Here is an 18385-nt window from a genome sequence, read left to right as displayed (position 1 = left end):
TCGGACCTTCCTTTTCATTACGTCTCACTTCTGTTAATTTTAGGTCATCTTAATTATCATTTGATTCAGTTTTCAAAAATTTACATTCCACTTGAATTTTGAAAAAATGAGTGTGTGCACACAAATGTGTGTACACGTGTACGTACCAATTATTAGCGCTAAAAAGAATATGCTTGACTGATGAACTTTGTTTTCACTTTTTTCAGTATCATGAGATCACTGAAGGCATTTCCATAGGAACAGGCATAATTACTACCATTTGCCAGATTTGGTACTAAGTTTCTTGTACCAACTTTCTCCTAAAATCATCAAACAATTAGATGTAATAACAACTGAACACGATTACCTTGAATTTGTATATATAATTTTCAAATAAATATGTCATGAAATGAGATATGATGGAGTCTGGTTCCCAAGACTCCACCAGACCTTCTCTCCTATTTTCCTACTAAATTATTTGATGATTACAAATTATTCTACTATGTCTTGCCCTTTAGTATTTCATGTTGCTTCATAATAAGACAGATGTTGTTCTCAACTAGAGATATATTCTTATTTTCCAAAGTGATATAGAAGAAAAGTAAAATATTCAGATGATAATTTCAAGATAGGTCTAATATGAAAAAGTAAAGGTAGAGCTAATAACTTTTTATCCCCATGTAGATTGCTTAAGTGCTAAATATCTAATTCAAAACCACAAAATCCATAAAAGTATTGATTTAATTTTGTTTTAACACTAATTTAGGATACGTGTAAGCATCCTTAAACCACTCAATTGATAACGAAACATGGTTTATTTTTAATTTTGAAATCGGTATATTAAAATAACTACAATTAAGTTTGTTCAGAAATTACTTTTGTGGGTAAGTCCAGGAAATATTGGTTTATTGAATACATTTATTTAGATTTTAGCCTTGATGAGATAAGAAGTTGTTATCATGGCAGTATTAACAGTCTCTTTATAACAATAAAGAAATCAATATGGCTATTGAAAAAAAATTAAACATTTAAAGCCTTTCTATGTTCTATTATCTTCTTACCATGCCCAACAATGGAAGTAGATAGGTACAGAAGTGACATACACATGACAGCACGTTAGGATTATATACACGCACAGAACTTAAACTAAATATATCTGTAACTCAATTTCCCTTTTCAGACCCCAAAAATGTCCAAAGCAACTCTACCACCACACAATGTAAAGGGAAATGTAATAGAGGGGAAATTAGCATGAAAGAATTCACTACTTTAACCAGTTTTTATTAAAGATCTTACCTTTATAAACTAACAACCACAACAAAATCCCACATGGTTTTGTGAACATATTCCAGGAGTTGATTTCAGGCCATGGAAGGTATCAGGGAAATTAAAGTGTCCTGAATCTAAAATTTGTGTTATATAAATTTGAGTTATATAAAATCCACCTTTGAATATTCATAAATTGTCAAGAGTACAAAATCTTCTATCGTCTTTTCTTTCCCTGACACCAACCTTTCCAGACTTTTCTACCAATGTTCCACTTTGCACATTAATATTCCTTCACTCTCTCCCTCAAAAAAATATTTATCGATCTTCAAATGTGTGAACTACTTTCAAATCTCTCTGCAATTGTCAATGCTGTTTTCCTGCTCTATTATTCAAAGACCTTCTCTATAAAATTGTTTGTTACAGTAGGAAATAATTCCTTTATCTCTTGGACACAGAGATTAAGCTCTTATCAAATGTTTTACTGCTATTTAGACCATATTAATTAGAGTGATTGTCATACATATATCATTTAAACTCTCCCAGATTGGTTTTGAGATGGATTTTTCTTTAATCTCCCCTTGAAGACTTAGGAAGTAGTGAACAAAGTTTTGAATAAATGAACATGATAAATTATCCATCCTTGATGAGTAATGAAAAATATTTCATGCCCTCTAAATTTTGGTTAGAGTATATCATCTCTAACAAAAAAGTAGGTAAATGAATATCATTTTGTCTATATCTTGAACAATTAGACAAAAATATATTTTATTAATTTTCACCTTCTCCTAGTTGCCCCAAATTAAAAATGTCTTTTTATAATCAAATAGGAAGAAGCATTTGTACTCTTCTGGATTTCTAATGTATTTCATATACCTGTATAATAACTAGTCATTCAAATAAGAAATAAAATGCAAACAAATGAGTGAAAACTGAGCTATGTGTGTTTCTAATGTTTTAAGGAGCAGGACATATCAAGGAGACCACATTTACGTTTATTTCCATACTTTTCTGCACAGTTTCCTCAGATTCCAGGAAAATGATCTGTAGGGTAGAGAAGCAAATGGAAGGGAAAGACTGTGCTGCAGAGTGTGGTGAAGAGGTTTAGCCACACAGCAGAATAATCAACTCTCCTTAGAGCTTTTTCTCTGAATATTTTCATTTTTACAGCAAATCTGAATAGTGACTTTAGTCTAGGACTCCTTCAATCAAGATGTAAGAGACTCTATTAGCATTTTTATAGCTGTTCACTAGAAGTTTGCATGAATGTAAAGGGAAAGGATGTTGAAGTCAAATTTTTTTCCAAGAAATCAGACATATATTTTGAACCAGTACGTTAACTGCTTAGCTAGAAACACTGACATTGCAAAGAATGCATACTCATTTATGAGTACCTGAATTGCATTGTTATTTTTCTATTCTGAGTTTGAAAGAAACCATTCTATAAGTGGATAGCATATTTTAAAGGTACTTTCCTTAAAAAATAAAAATAAAAAATAGAGCTAGGATGCTGTTTAATAACCCCATAGAATAACAGAGGCCCCGATATGTACCTTTTTTTAAAAAAAGAGTTTGATTTGAAATGGTGTATATCTGTGCTTGCACAGTGTAAAATACCTCCACATGCTGTATCACTATTTACCTTCAATCTTCTGCTTCACTGTAAAATTGGTGGTCTGTAACATGTGACTAACAGACAAGGGGGAAGGATCTAGAATGTCTCAGATGTAAGGGGAATTATTAATTTTATTCCTTTTCTCCCAGCTTTTCAGGGCAAGGGGAGGCGGTCTGTTCCCAATGCAAATTTTATTGTTCAAGTTAGTTTCTGTTTCTCCTTCCCTAATTACTGATAATTCCTTTTTCTTTTAATCTTGTTATTTTGGGCTGTCCATTATGGGTTTCCACATTTGTCTTTCATCTTTAAAGAATCTTATTATCTAACAATTTCCTGTCTTCATCTTTACATTCATAACAAGAATCAGTCCAGCATAGCAGTTTAAACACTCATATGGATGTGGGCTATTCAGCCTTCTAGTACTTTTAGAGGAAAAAGAATTTCAGCCAACTAGGACATTCCGGATTAGGAAACAAGGATCTTTTTGGGGGGGTGAGGGGATGGGAGTGGTTCTAGCATGTTAGTGAAAAAAGTGCAGAACCAAGGATAATTCACATATCTTATTATTGTTCAAACTTAGTCTACATAAATCTTACCATGTATGAGAATATGCCAAATGTTTTAAAAATGTTTTTATTTTTTAAATAACTCATGCAAACATAATAGGAAGTACACATTTTTATGAAGATTTTAAGATAGAACATAGATATGGAAATAATATTCTACAGGAAACTAATTTTATAAATATCTGTTTTTTGTTTGTTTTTCTTACTATAACATAAGTTGTGCTTTGTGGAAAACTAATTATATAAGATGCTCACAATAGCTGAGTTAAAAAAAAAAGAAAAGTCGGCATTCTGGATATGGTAACAAAACAGATAAGTAAGTCCTTTTCCTCAAAACAAGCATAAAACAGAATAAAAATCATAAAGACAGAATTTTAGGACAAGAATACAACAGACTGAAAAGCACTTATTAATGTTTTCATTAATTTATTAATAAAAAAATTCTAGAAATTTAAGTAAGAAAAATGGGAGTCCATAACCCTCTTGTCTAAGGCTGCTTCCAGTCCCCAATCCTTAGCTCATTTGGCAAGAATGGTTATTTTGCCAGGGCACGTTTGGCTGTGAAACCAGAACCTCTGGTAAGAGGTTGCAAACTTGTTTGAGTGAGAATGAAAGGGAAGAAAAATATTTAAGGAAATAATGACTTAATCTTCCTAATTTGGATGAAAAATATTAACCTAAGATTAAAAAAAAAAAAAAAAAAACCCTCAAGAATCCAAAGAAGGATGAACACAAAGAGATGCCCTCCTAGATACATTATAATCAAAGTCCTGGGGGGGAAAAAAATCCTCAAAAAAGCAATCATGAAAGTAATTAGAAGAAAAACAAATCATCAATACAGGAAAATAAAAACATGATTAACAACTGACTTCTCAATAAAAAGAAGAGTGGCTAGAAGGCAGTAGAATGACATATTCAAACTTCTGAAAGAAAGAGCTTGTCAATAAAATATTCTGTAACTATCAAAACTATCCTTCAAAATTAAAGGCCAAATTAAAACATTCTCAGGAAAACAAAAACTGACAGAATTCATTGCTAGTATACATGTCCTACAAGTAACACTAAAGGAAGTCCTTCAAGTTAAAAGATTTGATGCCAGACAGTGACTTAAACCTATAGGAAGATATGAACAGTGGAAAAAACAGAAATACCTGGGTATTACAACCTACATCAATATATATTTTCTTCCCTAATTTCTTTAAAAAACATAAGCATGTATAAAACAATAAGAATATAACACTATAGTGTTTAGTTTTAACATAAGTGTAATATATGTGACATGACAAAAGGATGGGAGAAACTTGTCTTACATTGAAGCAAATTTCCTATTTATTGCAGGGTTTAAGTCAGTAGTAACAGGAATTACATTATGATAAATTAAGATGCATTCTGTGGTTACTAGAACAATCAGTAGGCAAACAAATCAGTAAAATAATTTAAAATATCAAGAAAAATAGCAAAAACTCAGTTGTAAAACCAACTATATATATAATGGCTAGATAAAAATGGGATCTAAGTGTATATTGACTATAAGGGAACACCCTTTATATTTAAAGACAAAAATAGGTAACAGCACAGAAAAAAAAAAATGCATCGTGCAAACAATAACCACAAAAGAGCATGGATGGCTATACTAACTCAAATCTGTTGTTGAGCCTGTCTAGTGAATTTTTCACTTCAGTAATTATACCTTTCAACTTCAGAATTTCCACTTTATTCTTTTAAAGTGTCTATCTATTCATACTTCCTATTTGTTGTCATACTCTCCTTCAATTTTTAAACAATTCATTTTAATACTTTGAACATATTTATAATAGGGGCTTTGAAATCTTTCTCTGTCATGTCATGCTTTCACATTTGCTCAATATGTGGATTTAATAAACCTCAGCTTTCTTCATTGTAAAATGAAGAGAAAATAGACCTTTTCTTAGAGTTGCCATAAGAATTAAATAAGTTAACAAATGTAAGATGTTTGGCACATAAAAATCCAATAAAATATTAACTATTAATTATTATTCCTTATCCCTAATACCTACACACGTATCACAGGTATTTGTCAGTAGCATTTAATGACATTCCTTATTACTCTCAAAGAGTCTTTAAATTGTCAACTGAAAGTTTAAGATGGATGAAATAAAAGGTAGTCCTGCTTCTTTACACATAACTTTCAGCACATTGTTTGCTTTGCTCTACTTACTGAAAAAGACACATTGACAAAATTAGTGCTCAGAAATCTTTTATATTAAGCATTCAAGAAAGAAATTACTGAGTGGGAAGACTGTTATTATCTCTACTAAGTAGAAAATCACTTGAAATTTCTTTTACTGAAATTTTATTTCCCAGTGTCAGACTTAAAAATGTAGATGAAGAATTTTTATTTATTGGCAATAAACTCAATTAAGATATAACAATAATAATTAAGAACATTTTCATATTTCAAAAAATGTCTGACCTGAATTAGAATGAACTCCCTGAAGTATGTCATTTCATTTCATATGTGTGTGTGTGTGTGTGTATAAAACATTTTTAAATTTTCTGTGCTCTACATGAAATAATAATAACAATTGGGAGAGATCTAGAAAACTAGTGAACTCACAAAAAAGGCAACATGTTAGGATAAGATGGTACATGCAGCCTGGTATCTATTTCCAACAGACTTTAAAGAAATGTGATAGCATCAAAGGCTGTAGAGGTCTCTCTCAAGGGTCATATAACTCTTGTGTTTAAAAGCACATAGCAGAACCTTTCCACTCCCAAGAGGGTGTTCCATTTCCAAAAGGAATGTCACACTTTGATATAGCCCCCATACAAACCAAAATGTAAATGTTGGTATGATAAGGTAAAGAAAAATAAAATCAAGAAGCATCATGCTCTTCATTTCTTACATGACCACTTTCAAAATTATCACAGTATCACTTCATCTCTCTACCAAATAAATATACAATGGAGGCTGTTTTAGTGCAGGTTACATGTTTATTTATTTATTTGTTTTTTTGCCCTAGCTGTTGTTGTTTTATAGCTATAACTCTAAAATTGTAAATGTAATATTTTAAATATAATAGAGACATAGGAATAGCCCTGGTAGTGGGCAGAGAGGGATAAATAGGTTGAGCATAAAGGATTTTTAGGGCAGTGAAACTATTTCATGTAAAAAAATAATTTCAGTATAATATTCTATGATATGAAACCATAACGGTGTATTCATTCATGGCATTATACATTTGTCAAACCCATAGAATATACAACACCAAGAGAGAACCCTAAGGAAAACTATGGACTTTGGGTGATAATGATGTGTCAGTGAAGGTTCATCAGTTGTAACAAATGTCCCACTCTGGTGGGGAATCTTGGTAACGGGCAAAAGTATGCGTATGTGGGGGCAGGTAGTATATAGGAACTCTCTGTACTTTGCTCAACTTCACTGTGAACCTAACATTGCTCTAAAAAATAAAGTGTTAAGTTTTCCTATTTAAAAGGAAAAAAGCATCTTAAATTTTAAAATGTGGTCAGAGATTTCAACAAATGCTAACAAAAGGTACCTATGAGTTTCTTGCCACGGGCAAGCAAATAGAGCAAATATATTAGGTATAAAGATAAGAGGAAAGTATAAAAGAGAATTAAAATTACATAATGGGACTTAAAAAAATGTAAAAATTGTTTTGAATAATTAATATTTACCAAGTTGTGTCTATATTATAATTATAGTAACATGAAAACTATATGTAAATATGTGTGCGGACAAGAAAAGAAGAGAGACGGTCAAGGATTGGCATGTTTAGGTATATTGAACTTACTAATACAGCTAAACATGCCAAGCCTATAGTTGTAATTACTAATTTGCTACTAATGTGTTATGGGGCTTCACTTCTTCACTTCTTTGGGGCTCGATTTCCTTATCTACGAAATAAAGGAATTGGAAGCCTGAACTAAATTAATGCTTCTTTCAAGATTTCAATGAAAGAGTAAATATGTATCTCTCCAGGCTCAGAGCCGGGTAGCTTGAAGCACCCACTGTAAATTCAAAATTTTTTGAAGCCTCAAACTTTTGTCTTAAAAATTCCATGTTCTGGTATATGAATGATACAGTAATAAAACTTTAGAGAAAAATAGCCCTGGTGGCCCCAACAGGAAGCTTATTTTACACCCTGCTCTGCCACTTAAGAATAGGTTACATATCTGTTTAGTGTCTCAGTTTCCACATTAGTTAAATAATGATAAATCATAGCACTACCTCATGGAGTGATAGTTGACAAACAGTAAATACTAAAAGTGATAGCTATTGCTATTGATTGCTATTATTACCATGATAGAACCTGATATTTCAGCTCATATTATATGAGTTGCCTTATTTTCTCCTTGGTTGTCAAGATTCCTCAATAAAAGTGTGCACAACTCCTGTTAGCTCAAACAATATTTAATAAAATTCTAACAGTAAATATTCGAAGACAATTGTGTGTGTTTATTTAGATTACCTACACACAATATACACAAAAGATTTGCACACTATAATTATATATTTGCTTCCAAAATTGCATTCTTGATTTAGGCAAGGTTAAATTTAATCTTCAGGAAAAAAAAATTATAAATCATCAGGAGAAAGCAATCCATATGGTATTATTAAAGGATCTAGAGGAAAATCAATTTTAATATTTAAACCTTCAATTTCCTAAGTTACATAAAGTTTGTCAAATGTTATATTGTTTAATAATAACAAACATCTATACATAACATTAATTTTTTTTGGATTTCTGTATTGCATATATCCTGCAAATTCTATAACAATTGTAATTTACTATGTATGTACTAGTAGATAGAATTATAATACAACTATTATATAATATTGGAATGATAGAAATCATAAATGTCATGTCTCTTGAAATGCTATTTTTGTGCTTCTTTCTTTTTTCTTTTTCTTCTTTTAGAACTCATCTCACCTCATGTTTCAACTAATCTCCATAGCGATATGGACTCAAAGTTTAAAACACGAACAACTAAGAATATTTATTTTAGAAAACAGACTCTAGAAAGAGAAACATTTGTTTTTATTTTCTATTCTGACTTAAAAATCTTAGGTTTCTTTTATGATTGGTTTACAGCTGGATATTTGGAAAATAGATTAAGTGTGCCTAACTTAAGGAGATAAAAAAACATGAAACTCCTATTAGGCTGATTATAATCCATTTAGAGAGCTTTTTAGATACAAATATAAAATACTTGCAGTAAAATTTGAAAGCTATAGTTTCAAATAGTCTACTTTTTAAAGAATGGAGATATAACTGAAAAAATGTATAGTTTGGTATCATAATTCAGGTAAATGGGAGAAGAGATTATAGTTACATGTTTACATTATTTTCTTTTTGAACTGGACCATTGTTTTATGAAGTATCCTTCTCTATCCCTAATAAATAATTTCTATCTGAGGACTTCTAGTTAAGTCCATGTTGGAATGCCAGAGAAATATATTATAGCAAAGCATCAGAGAAAGAAAACAAAGGAAAAGAGCCTTACAATTACTCTAGGTTATTGTTTAGAGAATTTCCAGGACACAGTATGTGGTGGGTCTACCCAGGCAGACCCTGATCTCAAAAAGTTAGAGACAGAGCTGGGAGTTTGGATAACCAAGGTATCTACTGGGTATAGTTTACAGGATAAAAGTACAAAAGGGGAAAGATTGGCAGAAAGAGAGAACACTGGATATCTGCAGAGAGATCTCCTTGCTTCCTCAGATGAGTACAGATCATCACACACATGAAAGAAAACCATCTACAAAGCTCACAGACAGCCAGAAATAGTCCCTGTACCAGTAGACAGAGCAGAACAACCTTGTAATTCCTGGAGTACCAAATAAAATGTGAGAAAGTTGTAGTTGGAATAGTAGCAAAAAAATAATCCTAGACTAAAAGTCATTCAGATGTTTCTAAGAAAATGTAAAGAATCAAACTATTTCCACGCACCTTAACTATGTCTCAGAACACAGCTCAAGAATACACATACATACACACACACACACACATACACACACACACATATACAAATAAATATACACATATGTGTATAAATATAAATATATTTTTATATAAAGTCCAACACATAACAAGATAAAATCAGAATGTCATACATTCACTCAAAAGTTACCAGGCATGCAAAAAGGAAGGAAATGGGATCCATACAAAGAGAAAATCCTGTCAATAGACTCAAATGTGGAAAAAGCATAGATGATAGAACTTGTACATGAGGACTTTGAAAAAGTTATAACTATCTTGTATATGTACAAAAAGGTAGACCTGAGCATGTTAAGTAGAGACATGAAAAATATAAAGAAGGCATCAATTAAATTTCTAGAGATAAAAAAAGTACTGTTACTATAGTTAAAAATACAATAGATGGTATTAACATTAAACAACGCAGTGGAAAATATTAGCGAACTTGAAGACATAGCAATAGTAATTAACCAAAGTTAAACACAGGAGGGGAAAAGACCAAAAAATTGTCTTAAGAAAAGTATGAATGAGCTGTAGGAAATTCCATGTGGCCAAATTTACATGTAATGGGACCCCTCTGTGGAAAGGAAGAAATGATGGTACAAAAGCATCCAAATTTAGTAAAAACTTTAAATCCACAGATTCAAGTAAAAAACTCAGCATAATATACACAAAACAACATCAAAGAACATTATAGTCAAATGTCTTTAGGAAAACAGTGATAAAAAGAACCTCTTAAAAATAGAGAAAAAAAATGCAGTATGTATAATGGACACAGATAATTTTGACAGCAGAGTTCTAATGAGAAGAAATGCAAGCCAGAAGATAGTGTAACATTTTTAAGGTAGTGAGAGAAAAAGAAAAATCAACCTAGAATTCTGTATCAAATGATATCTTTCGAAAATCAATTTGAAATAAAAACTATTAAAGAAATATAAAAGTCAAAATATTTACCACAATCAGACCTTCATTACCAGATATATTAACAGAAGCTTTCAGTCTGTAAGAAAATGATACAAGATGAAAATATGAATATACACAAGGAATGAAGATACTTTACCAATATGTGAAGAAATACATAAGACTATTTTGCTTAATTTCTAAAATTTTTAGAAAGATAATTCCAATCCCAAATGTGTGTTGCACATAATGACTTCCTTCCAAAGAGTACAGTATACAAGGGGGTGGGGAGAAACTTACAGTTGAGAAACTGGACAAACACTACTTCAGCCAAAGGATTAAGTTCAACATATAGTCACAAATCATGAACGAGCCTGGCAACTCCAATATACACGGCAGACCAGCAGGCTGGAAATTCTCATAAGAATTGACATTCCACTCTTGAGCCTAAAGGCATTGTAGAGGTAGAATCTTTTTTTCTTTCAGGAACCTCACTCTTTCTCTTAAGGCTTTCAACTGATTGGATGAAACCCACCCAATTATGAAGGGTTATCTCTTTTCTCAAAGTTTTCTTATTGAAATGTTAATCACATCTAAAAAATACTTTCATTTGTAGACCACTTATGACCAGACTACTGGGCCCCATAGCCTAGCCAAGTTGACATATGAAATTAACCACTACAATCTCTATTTATATATTATTCTTGTTTATCCATATGTCTCGTTGAAATTATTGACATATAATTATGGATAACATATTTTATGTTTTCAAACTTCTTTAATTGTTGGAATAATACAAACAATCAGCACAAGATATAGGAACTTTAAGGGAAATACCCTTGTAACCTTCAAAATCGAAAGCAGACAGGCCTTGTTAGTCACCCCACAAGTTCTGCACATGCCCCCTCTCAAATATCACTTATCTCCCCATTCTCAAGTGTAAGTACTACCTTTATTTTTTATTGTAATGATCTCTCTACTTTTCTATGTAGTTTTATCATCCAAGATTGCCATTAATACTTTAATGCCATCTCTGTCTCTCTCAAGTTTAATAAATTATTTTAAGTCAAGCACCTGTGAACACACCCTCAGGTGAGGAAATAGAATTTTTGTTAGGTAAACTAGAGGTCCTCTATGAACCCTACACCAATGACAGTCACCTGTCTTCCTGCAAAATAATCCCATTGCTAACTTCCAAAGCTTTTTAATTTTTTGGTGTTCATGCAGTTAAAAGAATGCATGCTTCCCGGAATTTCCTGCTTCTCTTTCCTCCCGTCACTTACATCAGACCCGTCTCTGCCTTTTCCTTTGTATTTGATGCTACTTCCTTCCATTTCTCCTTACTGTGAGGTGCTGTCTTGGAAAGAAGACAATTTTGAGAGTTCGCAATTTGCATTCACCTGATATTGGATTGGGCAAAATCCTTCCTATGTTCAATGGCTGTTCTAAAATTGCCCTGTGATACTTTCCTGTGCATCCTTCTTGGCTGGTATGAAAATTTTCTTCTATCAGCTAGATCAGATACAAAATTTACCCCCCTGCTTCGTACCACAAATGTGCTGATAAAATGAAGGTATTATTCCAAGTTTGTGAGGATATGCTGTTACCTAGTTTTATTATAAATGTTATATGCCTATTTGTATGTTTGTGTGTTTTCTGGAATCTAATTCTATCTAGTTAATCTGTACAATTTTTCAAGAAAATCAATCTGGGAAAATTTCCTTATAGGGTGTTTGAAGAAGTCAGAAATGGGAAATAAGAAGCAAGAGGAGAGCTAACCATCTTAACATCTGAATTACATGAGCTGTGGGGGGGAAAAATGTTTTCCACTCGATGGTGCTTCAAGGAAGTCTGTATTCTAAGGGGGGAAAAAAGAAAGTATTATTTTCCATGTGAAGATGAAGGGAAAGTTAACATCACTGATTTTGTAGGGACATTTGCTCATGTAATTTTGAGCTTCTAACAGCACAGCCTTTATGAAAGCAGGAGTGATTAGAAAAGGAGTGAGAGCAGAGATTGCACAGGGTAATACTGATATAGGCACTGATACAGTGATAGATTTTCTGGAATAACTGGACATCTTATGCTGACAAAGATTAAAGAAGATATAAGGTATTATGGATTTGTTTCTGGATCTTGAAACAAAAGGCTACTAAAGATTTCATTTTGGCTCTTTGAAGCCCAACTCTAATGTGGTTTCAGGATATTTCTGAGATTCAAAATAAAAACTTTGGATCTACTGCTATTGCCAGTTGTCAGATGCATCTGCAGACATCAGAGTCTTTGCTGTTCATTCAGTCTAGCATAGTCAGAAGAAGTCTTCAGCCCTAGAGTTGTGAGGAATGCAGACCGGCCCATTTTCCACACATTGTACACAAAAGTGTCCACCCTGTCATGGAATGAGGAATTTAAATCTTTTACAATGACTCATTATATAAAATGGGTTTCTGATATAAATCTCCCACATTTTAAAGTGCTTTAAATTCACTTTAAATAGTGTTATTGATTAATTTCCACATAAGCTATGCTTGCCTCCAATTCATTCTGTAACAGTGCAGTAATAATTAAACTATGAAAATATTTTGGTCTGTTTTCTTGAATCTAATTCTCGTTTCTAGAAACCTGTTTCCAGGTCCTGCATCCATTTTTGCTTCCATAAACAACGTTTTCAACTTCACTGCTAGAATGGGGAAAAGGATACAATAGCCTATTACTTTTACAAGAATAGGACCTTCCTGATTGAACCAGAATTAAGTTTTACAATGACATGACCCTTCCTTTATGATGTCATCAAATCACTCCAACAGAATCTGTTCATGGACATTATAGTTTTATTGTTTAGTCTCTTCTCAACCAATAGTATGTAACCTACAAACAGGCATTTGAAAGAATACTATTAGTGATCAGTACATATTATTTAGAGTTTAGTGGTTCCTTAAACCTGAGAATTCTTTTAGAGCACAGGTTTATAAAGCACCTTCCTCAAGATTAACTATGAACACTTTTTTTCAAGAACAAAAGAAGCACGTTATTGGTCAACAAGACTGATTGGTGGAGATGACCTGTATACCTACCTATAAGAAGGACAATTTTGTGGCTATCACTTCCTGGCTTGGGTCAGAGCTGTACCACGCATTTGTCTGTTTGGCTGTTATTGTCAATACCTTTCTACCCATCTCCCTTGATTATTCACAGTACAGAAAATACACCCACATGCCACTGCTCTTTGTCCATAACAGATTTGTTGGTGTCCATTTATCATTACATTGCAATGATGTTCTGGTAGCATAAGACAAATGGAGGTATTCAGTCGTTCTCTGTACTTGCTTGTCAGCCCCTCTAAGCAGGAGTGGTGGTGGCAAAATTAAGCAGTGGAAACTCAATGCAGCAAGGCTTCCAGGTGAAGTTCAAGTTGCACTAGCTTTATCATCAGGGCATTCTCCTCGCATTCTGTTCTGTTGAATCTTTAAATCCACATCAAATAGATAACTGTAAATTTTGAGAGTGCAACACAGAGCTGCGCGGACTTTGGAGTGCATGTGTCTCAGAGTGAATTTAAGATCCTTTTTTATGCTTTCTGGAAGTGACTGTAACATACATACTACAGAACATTTTTCTGCATAAAAAGGGTTTCTACCTTTAATGGCTTATTTGCTTAACACTGTATTGAATACTCATTAAAAAAAAAAAAAAAGATTACATATACTGAAATACCCACAGTTTGTATTAGACATGCTGGATGTCTAGGGAAAGGAAGTCTTTTTGGAAAATCAGTGAATTCTGATGAGCAAAGTCTAGTTACTTGCAGCTAACACAATTTTAATGACTTTTGTCATTGTCTAGTTTTAAGAGAAACAGAAACTAGCAACAGATACACACTGAATCCTCCTCAAGTTTTATTTGCAATGATCACACACTAAATCAGTTCATATATTCACCAATTTGAATTTAAGTAAGGAAAAATTAAGTTCCTTGTGTTATATTCTAATGTTTTAAATTAACCTATGATTGCCCTCGCTTTATTTTTCTTCCTCTCCCCCAATAAAATCACAATGAAGAACACACTTTTAGGGAAATATTTTGAGACTACAAGTTTCATAGAAGATCATAAAAACTAAAAGTTTGAAGGAAAACTTAAGGATACAAAATATAAATGTATGTGTTTCCCTTTCTTCCTTTATCTCACCTATGTTTATTGATGAGATAGGTTAAGGCTATGAATATTTCCTTCATAACATTTAAATATAGGGCCTCTTGCTACCATTGAAAATAATTCTCTCATCTCTGATACCAGTAATCAGCCTAAGAATCACTTTCTTAGCTATCATACAGAAAGCTTTCTGTTTTGTACTGTTTTGTTTTTGAAAGTGACAATATTTATGTTGTAGATAATTAAAGGGATCAGCCTAAAAACACCCATCTGTGTTTGCAGAATGAGTACAAAACTTAAAAATTCATATTGTGAAATTAAAATGATTTTAGATAAATCGAGTGTTCTCCCAACAATTATACTGTCTACCCTGTTTCTCCAAAAATAAGACCTAGCCAGACAATCAGTTCTAATGCGTCTTTTGGAGCAAAAATCAATATAAGACCTGGTCTTATTTTCTATAAGACCGGGTATAATATAATATAATATAATATAATATAATATAATATAATAGCAAAATAAGACCGGGTCTTATATTAATTTTTGCTCCAAAAGACGCATTAGAGTTGATTGTCTGGCTAGGTCTTATTTTCGGGGAAACATGGTACTCTCTTCTAGGCACTCCTCTAAGTGTTGGGCATATAAGAGTAAATGTTATAGACAAAAGTCCCTGGCTTCATGGAGCGTATGCTCTAAAACGTATAAAGCACTGTACATATGAAAGTCTTATAGATGAAATTTGATGCCAATACATAACATCAAGAGCTTGTCTTTCATAATATCTGATGTACTATAAATATAGATCTTATAATTAATTGAATTATTCAGTTATTCAGCTGATATTTATGTGTGGCAAGGATAACAACAGGTAGAATGAGGATGTGAAAATTAACAAGATTGGTACAATGCTTACTCTTGGGCCACTTCAGGAAGATATAAACAATTAAAATATGATGAGTCAAGATAAATGTGATGGGTGGCCCAGGAGTCATAACAAGGTGACCTATCTTGGATGAAGGTTCAAAATATCTCCATCAAATAAGTTACATTTAATCAGAGATCTGTTGTATAACTTAGACATACCCCAGTAAAGAAAGGAAGCTATCAAATGTCATTGAGGTGGGGTATGTTTGGTGTGGAAGATTATGAAGAAAAAAAGTTACTCAAGGTATGTAACTTTCCAGTAATAATAAAGCAATGCAAAACCATTTTTGGTTGTATAAGTGAATATTATTACCACACTAGCATCCTAAACTAATAACATGTAGACTTATATTCATAGATATGAAGCATGGGTTACAAAGTATCTAAGGAAAGCTTAGATCATGCAAGGAAATTGGCAAAATAAAAATATCTAATAACTCACCACAGTAGAAGCAGAAAAACAAAATAAAAAAAACCAAAGAAAAGTTTCGAAAAATTCTAATAATATATTTTCCTAGTTATTTAAAAGCTATTTGTTTTTTCTGTGAAATAAGACCAAATAGTAAAAAGGAAAAACAGAGTAAGAAAATGTTTCTGGAAAATTAATACAAAAAACAAAAAAATACAATGTATAGAGTTTAATACCAATCTAATGATCTAAAAGATAATTCTAAGGTTCTTTCCCAGTCCAGATATTATTGAGGATACATCCAAGTGGTCTATCTGTCCATTTTATATGATATAAATTATAAAACCAAAAAGTATAAAAAATTAAAAAATACGTCATATATGTATATATATATATATATCCATACATATATACTTAAACACACACACATATATATACACACACATATATAGAATATATATATCCCATATACAAGAATATATGTGATCCAGTAGAAGAAACTTACCTAAACTGAACACTTCATATTGAAAAGGACCACTAAATTCTAACAAGAATTAAAAATAAAGCCATACATTCTAGTGGAATGTAAAGATACCAATGATAAAAAATCCTATAGACTTCCTAAAAAGTAAAAGGATTCCTAACTAGGAATAAATAGATAACAAATACATGATTTATGTCTTGTCCATAAATCATGTTTACTTGTTTCATTGTATGAATGAATCAAACAAGGCCCAGAGTGACAAAGGTTGTTAGTGTCAGATTTCAAAGATACTAGTAATGGTTTACATACTAAAAAGCTCTGTGTACCTTCAGAAGCTATTTAGACCACTTGATGTCACCACTACCAAATGCCATATTAAATTGGACAGATGATGCCAGCCAACAAATGTAATTCATCTATGAATTTAGTACATAAACATTCAGGACTCGAAAAAGAGTTTTCAGGTTCCCAAAGACTCTCTATTTCTTAACACCAACACTGCGTTCAAAAATTGTATCATACTTCATTCAATTAATTCAGCAAAGTTGCATAGGCTATTATTTCATAAAAAGGTTTATCTTCTATCTTTGCAAATAGTTACTTTCATGTCAAATAATGATAGTTTTCAGAGAATAGATTGTATCTTCGTGTAGTGTAAATTATCGTTTTGTTCTAAAATAGTACACACACTGCTAATGCAGTGTTATTATTCATTTAGAAAAAATGCATATATTATATTAAAAAACTGTTAAGAATTAATGCTACATTAGCCAAATAACTACATAATATATGTTTATATATAACTATATTTATATATAACCTCAAACATTTAATGATCATAGAAATATTTTAATTAAATACCCATCTCTAAAAGAGACTTGAGAAGAAATCAGGAGACATATTTAATCCTTGGAGTATTGCTAAACATATTCTGTAGCTTCAGCTAGCCTCTACTTGCCTCTATTTTCTGATATGATAAATAGGAATATGATGAGATTCTAAATGTGACAAATTATCTAGAAAATTCACAGAACTTAATTATGGTCTTTATGTTAAAAGGAACGGGGATCATTTTCAAACTACTTTAAGAAATGGGTAGAGGAATAATTATTACAAAGATTCACACACAAGGACCTGGAGAGTCACTAGGAATTGAGTTAGATTTGCATCTAACTCAATACAAATTCTTTCCATTTTGCCTTATCTGCATGGTCTTTCTCTAATGGCATCTCTATGTCTCTATGAATATCTGTTTCTTCTCTCTTCCCATCAATGTCATCATTTCTCTCCCGTAACTTCACCTTTTGCGTTTTCATTGTGTCCTTTTTGTTCTTAGTTCCAGGACCTTTTAGCTTCAATTTCTACTCATTGATTTGGTTCCCAATTCATATTCACCAGAATGAAAATATCATCGGTCAAAGAATCTCTTTTCAGGAACCACATAGAAGTAATTTTGCTGCCTTATAAATTGTCTGCCCTCATGTCAGGTGTTCACTCTGGGTAGACTGAATTATAGCTAACAAAACGGGTTCGTGTGGAACACAGGCTCATGTGGGTATTACGGAACGTGGGAAGAGCAATATCCCAGATAAAGTGTTGGAAGACATTAACTGAAATCTAACAAAAGCATTGTACCAATAAAGCTATTGTATTTATTAGCATTGGCATTCTTAAGAGGAGGAGAGGGAAGGATTTTGAAGTTTCTGAGAAATTTCAATAAGCTTCCTAAAGGTAACAAAAAATGTTACACCCTAATTTGCTTTCATCTCCCCAACACAACCTTTACTACCTAGCCCATTGTTTAGCATACAGTTTACAACTGAAGAAATATATATTTTTTAATATTCACTTTATCATTTGACTTCTCACACATGCTTCCTCACTTTATTTTTAAACAATGGCACTTAGAAAATCTATTCGTTTCCCTACCTACAACAAAAAATGAAGGTGAAAGCCTAAGGAAAAAAACCTAAGAAAAAAATTCTATGTGATTATTTGAAATTTTCTCCCAAGAGGCCCCGCTCTGTATGGCCTAAGAGATATATCAATTGACCAAACCACTATTTATAAGTGTTTTCATGGAATCACAAACCTAAATCTAAGCAAAAATG

Source organism: Rhinolophus sinicus, chromosome 14, assembly GCF_057876585.1.
Source record: "Rhinolophus sinicus isolate RSI-liver-muscle chromosome 14, RSI-T2T, whole genome shotgun sequence".
NCBI classification, from domain to species: Eukaryota; Metazoa; Chordata; class Mammalia; order Chiroptera; family Rhinolophidae; genus Rhinolophus; species Rhinolophus sinicus.
The sequence above is the reverse complement of the archived record's forward strand: the minus strand, read 5'-3'. Positions refer to the sequence as shown.